Source organism: Rhipicephalus microplus, chromosome 9, assembly GCF_043290135.1.
Source record: "Rhipicephalus microplus isolate Deutch F79 chromosome 9, USDA_Rmic, whole genome shotgun sequence".
Classification (NCBI taxonomy): Eukaryota; Metazoa; Arthropoda; class Arachnida; order Ixodida; family Ixodidae; genus Rhipicephalus; species Rhipicephalus microplus.
The window spans coordinates 64,565,428-64,575,104 of NC_134708.1; positions in this window are offsets into that span (position 1 = coordinate 64,565,428).

The window sequence follows — 9,677 nt, forward strand, 5'->3', positions numbered from 1 at the left end:
TTTGGGAAAGCACTAGGATGAATGCCAGGGGCAGGAATATTGTTACATTCGCTTCCGGCTACGACCTTTACATCATGAACGATGGTACCACAACATATCTGCGGGGTCTCACGTATGCCAGTTGCCTTGACCTGACATTGGTGCATGGTGCTTCTCTCACAAAGTAATATGGTTTTGCGATATTGAGACTCATGGGATTGATCACATGCCCACCTACGTGAAGATCGATGGTATCAGAAAAAAATTTCTCTTCCGGTGTTGTAATCAGCACTGACTGGTCGATGTTTACACGGCGTGTTGAAGACGCTTGCCAAGAAGGCCTTGCCTGCAGCCTGGAAAATATCATCGCGGAAGCTATGCAAGCGTCCAAATGTAAATTATCATTCTCGTCTAAAATAACACAGCTCGACATCGAACTGGAAAGATTACGAGCTATACGAAGGCGTGCTGAACGATGATACAGACGCACAAGATCAATTTAAGACCTGAGGGAAGCAAGACGGCTCCAGAAAAATATTCCACGACGCATTTACAAGCTGGAGAGCAAACGCTGGAAAGCATTCTGCGAATCTGTAGACCCTCATTAACCGCTGTCATATATCTGGAGAACAATTCGTGGTCTTCGCTCCTCTCCGCAACAACGGCACCCTTTTAAAGATTTGGCAATCCATCATAGATACATAGATAAACAGAGCTTGAGGTGGCTGAAGAATTTTGCACGAGAGTTGCCGGAAATTATTACTTATAGTGCATTGGGACATTTTGGTCAAAAAACCAGAGAAGAACTTATAACGTGCTTCTACAACTCTTGGCTCAGCGGCACTGTTCCCCGAGAATGGAAAATAAGTCGATTAATACCGCTTATGTAATCAGGGAAATCACCATTGTACTTGACAGCGTATTGCCCTATTGCCCTCGCAAGCTGCCTCGGAAAAGTGATGGAAACAATGGTTCTATTTCGTCTCGAGTGGTACTTGGAACGATACACCAAATACCCTTCTTGCATGGCAGGCTTTCGTCGAAGCCGCTCCTCCATTGACTGTGTCCTTGACTTATCGACATTTGTTCAACAAGAAAAAAAGTCGCAAGCGTATATCAGTGGCACTCTTTCTTGACGTGCAGGGTGCATATGATAATGTTGCTCACGATGCTATCGTCACTTCTCTCGCAGCGATGGGCACTGATGGACGAATGTTTCAATTGATAAAAGATTATATAACTGGCAGGGGTTTTCTTGTGCAAACAGATGAGGGTAAAACTACTGAATATTACATCTGCGGCGGAGTACCTCAGGGAGGTGTTATAGCCCCCCCCCCCCCCTTGTTCAATGTTGCCCTCATGGTCTGGTGGAGGTTCTGCCAAATTCGGCGTGCCTATCCATATACGCCGATGATATTTGCCTCTGGAATGCTGCAGTTACTCGCCCTCAGGTGCGTTCACGAATACAGCAGGCGGCAACCCTCACAACAGCCTACCTTCAGAAACAAGGCCTGTCTATATAACTGTGAAGTGCGCGTTGATGGCGTTTACACGCAAACCAATGACGCCATACCCTGTTTACATCAATGGGCAGAGTGTCAAATATGCACGGACGCATCGTTTCCTGGGCATAATAATCGACAGAAGTCTTTCGTGCAGCCAGCATTTTGCGTACTTGAAAAAAAGACTGCTATCTATTGTACATATAATGAATTTCATCTGCGGGAAAGCATGGGGAACTTCTGTGGCCTCCATGCTACAGCTGTACAGGGCCCTATTTCTGGGTCTATTACACTACAGCTTGCCGGTACTGACGAACACGCGCAAATCCAATGCTCATTCATTGGAGAGTTTGCAGGGTCAGGCGCTGCGTATCTGCCTAGTACTGCCCCGATGCGCTTCTACTTATGCCACAATCGTGCTTGCCAAAGACCATCCGGTCAGGACATATAGAGTTGTGGATTGCCTCAGAGCGCACATTCGACATGCTAGCCGTGTCCCCGACCACCACTTGGCCCTTCTGACCTCTGAAAAACCACGTGCTACGTTTTCAGACGTCATAGCCAAACACCTAACCAGCATTCCATCAGGATATACGCCAGCTACGAGAATTGCATGTCCTTTGTTGTACCTCGACCAGCCGCAAGTACTTCTAGAAATTCCGGGTATCAAAAACAAAAACAATCACTCCAGAGTAGCATTGAAGCAAGCAACACTGCTACTATTACATGAGTTGTACTTGGACCGAACGCAGATTTACACTGATAGGTGCGTCTCGTCCAGCAACTCATCAGGTGCCGCTGTGATTCCGGCTGCAGCAATGACAATCAAATTTAAGTTGCCGCATATGACTACGCCTACGGCATCAGAGCTTGCTGCTATAAGGGCTGCTTTACATTATCTCGTTCAAAAACGCCCAGAAAAATGGGTCATATTCTGCGACTCGAAGGCAGCACTTAAGAGTTTGCAATTTCCCATGCGTAGGAGGAATCATGAGCAAATGGTACATGAAATAAGTAATTGCTATATGAAGCTCCAGCACAAGGGCATATTATATTACATATCAATGGCTGCCAGGACATATCGGTATTACCGGAAATCAATTAGCTGATGATGCAGCCCGCTCAGCCTATGAAGGAACCCATGTGGTCCCGATTCCTGTATCAAGGACTGATGCAGCAAGACAACTTTCCCTGCTGGCTCGAGATCTAACACGCATGTTCTGGTCGTCTACCAGCTTCCAAAGGTGTCACTTATATGAACTGGATCCTTCGCTTAAGAAACAGCTTCCATCACAACTTTCCCGCTCCGATGCGACACTGTTATGCCGCCTTTGGTTGGGTGTTGCATTCACAAAGGTGTACTCCTTTCGCATTGGTATGGCAGACACCTCTACATGAGACTCCTGCTGAGCTGAAGAGACCATTTAACACGTCCTGTGCAGCTGCACTTGCTACGACACACAGCGATGCCAGCTCCGGATGGTTTTGAATCAACTTGACTCTTGACTATTCTGTGTGCAGAAGATTCGGGGACCTTGGGCATCTGCCTCAGTTGCGCAGAAAGCGACTAAAGCCCTCCTACTTTACTTAAAGACAACAAACCTGAGTGACTGCCTGTAGACTGTGTGTGCTCCCCCGAGTGTGCTCGTGATTGTGTGTACCTTCTTATCTCTCTGCAACCTCTTGTCTCCCCTTCATCTCTTCCCCAGTGCAGGGTAACAAACCGGGTGTGCGTCTGGTTAACCTCTCTGCCTTTCCTTGCATCTTTATCTCTCTCTCTTTCATTCTACGTACATTGACTAGAAAAAAAGTCATCTTCATCAACCTAATATTTGTGTTTTTATATCTTCGTTAACTTTCACATATGAGAAGGGACGGAATTGATATTTCTGTACGAAAAAGGTTCAATAATTTTTTCTCCTAAATTATGCAGTTAATTAAAAAATGAAGTTCACTTTCGGGCTACTGGGTAGCATGTGCACAAAATATAAAACAAACAATAAAATCTAAAATATCAACTTTTCGACCCGTGTCGATCTCTCGTGGAATCACCAAGAGAGTTTTTTTGAGTGTGTGCATAGCGTCGCATTTCCAGCGCAGCCTAACAAACACCAGAGTCTTTAGAATGGAGAATCTATGTCTTTTCCAGTAAACAACACACCACCCAATACATACCTCTTATGTTGTGCCTCAGATATGCGTAATGTTGACTCTTTTGATCGACAGTGTTTCTAAGTGTGAATGCAGCCGCCATTTAAAGATGAGTGGGCACTTACCAAGTGCTTAAACTTCGGCCGGGTGACTGAGTCATCTGACAGACAGAAAGACAGATAAAAACTTTTACGTTCAAGCATCCCAATAAAGGTTACTGCCCTTAAAAATTTAATGGGTGCCAGCAGTTGGGCGCTCGTGTTCCCTAACCAGGACCTACGTTTCCTTAGGGTTATTCGGCGCTAAGCCGCGGGTTTGCGCTTGCTGTTGCTGGCTTGCTGGACTCCTGCCTTTTGAGCACCCCGAGATCAAACTGGACTGCTCAGAGTCATATGACTGTTCTAGTCATATTTATAGGACCGCCAGCGCTGCAAAACAATGTAGCGTAACACACGTAATACCATCTACTGGAGCTCAATCGGGTCCAGCTCACAGGTTCTGAGCCCGACAGTTTTTTTGTTGTTGTTGTGGATGAACGAGTGGACAGGCGTAATCAGTTAACACCACGGGTACATGCGTGGATCCTTGTGTCTTGCAAGAACAATTACTAGTTCCTGGTGTTTTGTGGGCCCAAAGTACGACATGTGTATAAGACACGCCTTCGAAACTTCGACCAGCTGGGGTGATTGTACTTGAATAACTGATCAAGCCCACAGTTATTTTTACTTGCATCTCGGTTACTTCAAAACATTTCAGGGTACCTCTAGAAATTCATATATTGACGATAAAGTAAAAGGACAACTTTAATTGCTGGGCAACATATATTTATTGAACAATTCAATCTGATGAAATCCAATCGTGAAAGACAACAAGGAAGGAAGGAAAATAGGAGAAAAAGGACGGCAGGGAGGTTACCAGCATATAGGCAGCCGGTTTGCTACCCTGCGCATGTAAGGGGGATGGGGGAGATGAAAGATATAGAGCAGAGAGGGAAGAGAGATAAACACGGCACATTTGGCAGCACACGCGCGCACACTCAGTCATAGTCCAGTCTTATCTAGACCATGGCATTCTTTAACGTGCACCCACATCTGAGTACACACGGGCTTACAGCATTTTCGCCTCCATCGAAAATGTGGCCGCCGCAGCCGGGATTCGACTCCGCGACCTGTGGGTCAGCAACCGAGTACCTTAGCCACTACACTGTAAGCAAAAACTATCCGAGTTTGGGGGTTTTCCGGCTCATGACCTCTGAAAACTCTCTCGGGTTTAAAACTACTACCTCGCGTAGGAGTAAAAGATGGAAATGACATAGTTTTACCACCACCTCTCAGGCAAGTAGTAAAAGGATGTCAAAATCCAGTTTTACCACTTAGGGAGTTTTCTATCACGTGATTTTTAACCTGCGTTTCAGAGTTTATTACCACGTGACTGCAAGGTGCAGCTGCTTCGGCGGCTTTTGCCCCATACCCCCCTTGTGAGGCTCTCAGTGAATACTGAAGGTACGCGAAGCCCACAGATGTTTTTTTTTTGTTTTTTTTTTGCATCGCCGTGCCTCTGGACTGACCTCGAGTCAGCGCACTTTTACTGGAACTGGGGGCAGCATAAGCACAACAAGCGAGAACAGCATTCTTTGAACGAAAAAAAAAAAGACGGGGGGGGGGGGGGGGGGCTCTCAAAAGAGAAAAAAAAAAGAAAGAAAACCTGCTGTGGAAAGCTGTCCTGCATATTTTCGCAAAATGTTGCTTTTGCTCGGCGGTGGCCTTGGAGACAGACAGTGCAAGAAGCTCGGTATCTGTGTGTTTGGTTGGGCTGATGGATCTCACGTGTTTCCTACATCACCGAGCGACCATGCTCTTCCGAGCGCCTCCGAACCTGCACGTCGCGGACATCTCACTTCCGAGCCGAATCGTGAAGATCTGCCAGTGGTAACAAAATCAACCTGGTGTCATCGTCCGTGCTTGCCTGCTGGAGAAGCAATAAGCAAAATGCTTCACTCTGTCGTCGTCACCGAGCCGTGGCCACCAGTGACCAGTGGGAGTGTGTCGCCGGGGCAGGTGAAAGAAGCATCGTGTTCCACAGTAGGCGATGTCTGCATGAGTAAAGTGCTGCCCGAATTGCCCACCTCATGCACCAACTGTTCTCAAACATGTAGCGCGAAGCCGATACGAGGCAGACGGAACCAACAAGCAGCGGCCGGTGAGCACGAAGAAAACCTGGACCTGCCTGGACGGTGGTCTTTCGTTGGAAGTATGCATACACCGCCCCGTCCCCGCAAGATAACGGTGACGTGTTCATTTGTGTCTGAAATGACGACGAAATTCGCACAGGATATGTGTTCTGTGATCGCCAGCTGTGTTTTATCGGATAGCCGTGCTCCTCAAAAAGGCCTAGAACGCCGTCGGTAAGCAGCTTGTATGCAGGCGTGGACCGCTCTTCTACGCCCGTTGTGATGAATACGTGCTGCTACTGTGTTTGTGCACCGTCGCTGAATGAAAATCATTGAGCTACCATGCTTTGTGCGTACTTAGGTATATTTTGTGGACTTGTGCATCAGCAGTGCTAACACGCGTGGGGCAAAGAGCCCGGTGTGCCAAGCAATTATTGGATAATCAAAAAGGTGAGATCGTGTAGATTTATAATAAAAGGTTGGTGTGACATTTAGTGCCCTGCAGCCCACCTGAAGCTTACGCTTGCACCTTCAAGCGTTGTTGTTAATCGATGCAAAAAAAGAGCTCTCCTACCGGTACTACATTGCCGGTCAAAAAGTCGTGCCTATATATATACCGGATTGTCGAAGTGTAGTGGAGCAACGCGTGCAGTCTGTGCTAGTGGTGTATTATTCTGCATTTGTTGTGTGTGCGTGTTTGTCTGTATGTGAATGTATGTGTCACCAATTCTGCCGATCAATAAATTCAATCAATTCTGCTATTCAATAAATTTGTCGACTCTGGGCGAATGCACCCGTCATTTTTATTTTTTTACCACCAGAAATAACTCCCAGTAATCACCTCAAAAACCTTGTGAAGGTAGTAAAAATTTACTCTCTCTATACTCGCTGAAAACCTCACTGGGGTAAATAATTACTACTCTCGCTACGTTCAAAAACTCAGTTAGCACGAGAGTAAATTTTTACCTCGGTAGTAGGTGGTAAAAAAAAACCCAGGAAAGGTAGTGCGCTAGAGGACAAATGGTTTAACCAGTTTTTGGGGTTATTTCAGGTCATTTTTGTTTAGTGTGTAGAGAGAGCGTGTTGTCAAAAAGATACCCATGCAAACGGAATGCCATGATGAATGTTACACAAGCGGAATTTAGTAGCTTTCAAAGCCAGCTTGGTGCCGTACTTTGCCGTTCGAAGAAAGGGGATCTCATTCGTGACCTTAAGCTCGAAGGTACGGCGGCCTGTGCCGCTGAAGATCGTAAAACTAACATTGCGTGGCCAAAGTGCACGCTCACGCTCACCGAAAAAGCAGGCGTGGATGAAGCGGCGCTCAGCGGCATCAGCTGGTGGCACAAGACCCGATCATTCTTTTGTTTTTTTTTTCTTTCTTTTTTTCTTTCTTTTCACGCGGCCTGTTCTGGCTTGAGTCGGAAGTCAGAGGTCAAGCAGCCAGCGCACATGTGGTTCCTGGTTGCTGTTTATGTCCTAATTTGAGCGACGTCATCCAGGCCGCGAAAAAGTTGCAGGAGCCAGGATCTTCTTTGAAGCACCCTGCTTGCGGGTAAAATCGCATCCCTCAAACTCAGCACGTATTTCACTCTCTTTCTCGGGAAAATGTCGAGCTATGATGGTATATTCACTAAAAAAAAGTTATTCAAATTGAATATTTCCGATGCAGCGTTTACGCTTCCTCAACTGCCCTTACTTTTCGGCAAGCTGTCCAAATATTTGCCATCTATGTGCTCGTATAGTGAAGCTCTTGTTTGGGCTAGCTGTTGTTTTTTAAAACACTTATTGCACAGCTGCGCGAGGAAAAAAAACGGGCAATGGGAAGTGCACAAGATGAGTAGACACTTTAACTGTAAGGCCAGAGCAGCTTAACTGACCACAGCAGCCGTCCCATGCGCATAACTTCATCCTTGTCTTTTTGATTTTGCGCAGACCTGCAATATTTGTTTGCATATTACATACATAAATGAATACATGAATTTTATAAGTGAAGTCTAGTCATGGTAACCTGACGCCCATTGTTCACTTTCGTGAAACAGTTTCGCGCTACTTGTTTAAACACAGAGCCAGAAAAGACATGCCGGAACATCCTTGTGAGTAAGATTACAACATATTCTTGATAACGTAAGCATGGGCCAAGTGTGCGGTTGTATTTCAGTTATTTAGGTAAAAATGAATTATACGCGTTCAAGGAATAGTAACGCTACATTATCATGACCAATGACGCACGAATTGGTAAAAAACTAAACCGTCAACGAATTATACGCCATTGCCATAAGTGAAAAACACCATGGGTGAAAAATAAAGGCTCCCGTGCGATCTTCAACGTGCGCTTTGCCTTTACAGAAAAACAAACAAAACCTGCCAGAACGCGCTCATCCGGACGAATTCCAAAAAAAAAAAAAAAACGTTCCCTTTCTATGTCAAGTGGTGTTGCCAGAGATGCAAGATACAGCTGAATATTTTCTTTGCTTTGGCACGTACAGCCTTCATTTCAGATTTATGATTTGTTCTAACAACGCGTACCGAGAAGTTGAACAAAAGCAGTTCCCAATTTTAGGGAAATTCATATTTTTTTTTACAAATAGTGCTCCTTGAACTTTCGAAGCTGGTTTATATATACTTGTCCAACGGCCACCAGATCAATTATGAAGCTTTCAACGTCCGTAAGGCCAAGTTGACCACCAGACGTAATATTCAAAGATGTTGCTTACGCAACATCCATGCATTTGTGTCGTTCCCATTGGCTGGTGTGTAACAATGCCTTGAATAAATTCATACACGAACCATAGGTGGACAGCTCGCTCGTGTTTCCTATCACTGCCGTCTAAACGGTGCTGACATAATAAGCTGCATGACTCGCGATAAAAATAAATGAGTGAATAAATCACTGGTCATCCGCGACACGCCACACAATAGCAAAGCTGATTATTATCGGCTTCGTTTCCATACAAGCCCCGTCCTCTGTTGAAACTGCAACCTGTTATCTATAGCGCACGTTTGAAGCATGCGTGATCCGCCCGCTCGCCCGCCTGCGGTCTCAAATTACCACCAACTATACCGCCTGCAAAGGAAGAAAGTTTAAGCGGAAAGACAGGGAGGTTAGCCAGTTCTTAGACCGGCTGGCTACCCAGTGCTGGGGAAAGGGGTGAGGGGAATGAAAGATGTTAAAAAGAAATGTTGCGAAGAGAGGGAGAAGTTACAACAAAATTGCGACAAAAAAAAAAAACTGCGAGTTGGCGGTGTGCAAGGGAGCCCACACTTTTCTCGCACCACCAGTGCGTACTCTGCGGGAACTCACGCGGTAAAAAAAAAAAAAAATTCTAAGATATAAAGTAAACTGCAAATTTCAGGCGAAACCTCGCGGTATCGCTACGTGGAACGGTTTTGCAAGTTGTGTCAATGCGTGGCTTAAGGGGAAACGTAGAGGGATCGTACCTGGTGACCAGACGGAGTGTGGGGTCCACCAAAAGTCGCTATCACGTGTCACATATAGTTCGTGACACGCACTCCAAGGGTAACGGTCGAGGCTTTTACGACCTGAATTCACGGTATGATTATAAAAGACATCGTAGTGGAGGGCTCCGGAAATTTCGGCCATCTGAAATACTTTACCCTGTACACACCGGAGTGTAGCATTTTCTCCCCTATCCAAATCGCGGTCACCGCGGCTGTGATTCGATTCTGTGACCAGCGAGGCAGTAGCCAAGTGCCATCACCACTACATACCACCATGGCTGGTGTAATAGGCTGTTCAAGTGTAAGATTTAGAGAGAATTTAGTAAACGGTGCGCTTAAAGGGGTCATGAAACGTTTTTTTTTTTTTTTTTTTTTGAACAACCATCGATTTGATTCACTGGGAAAGCGTATTGCCT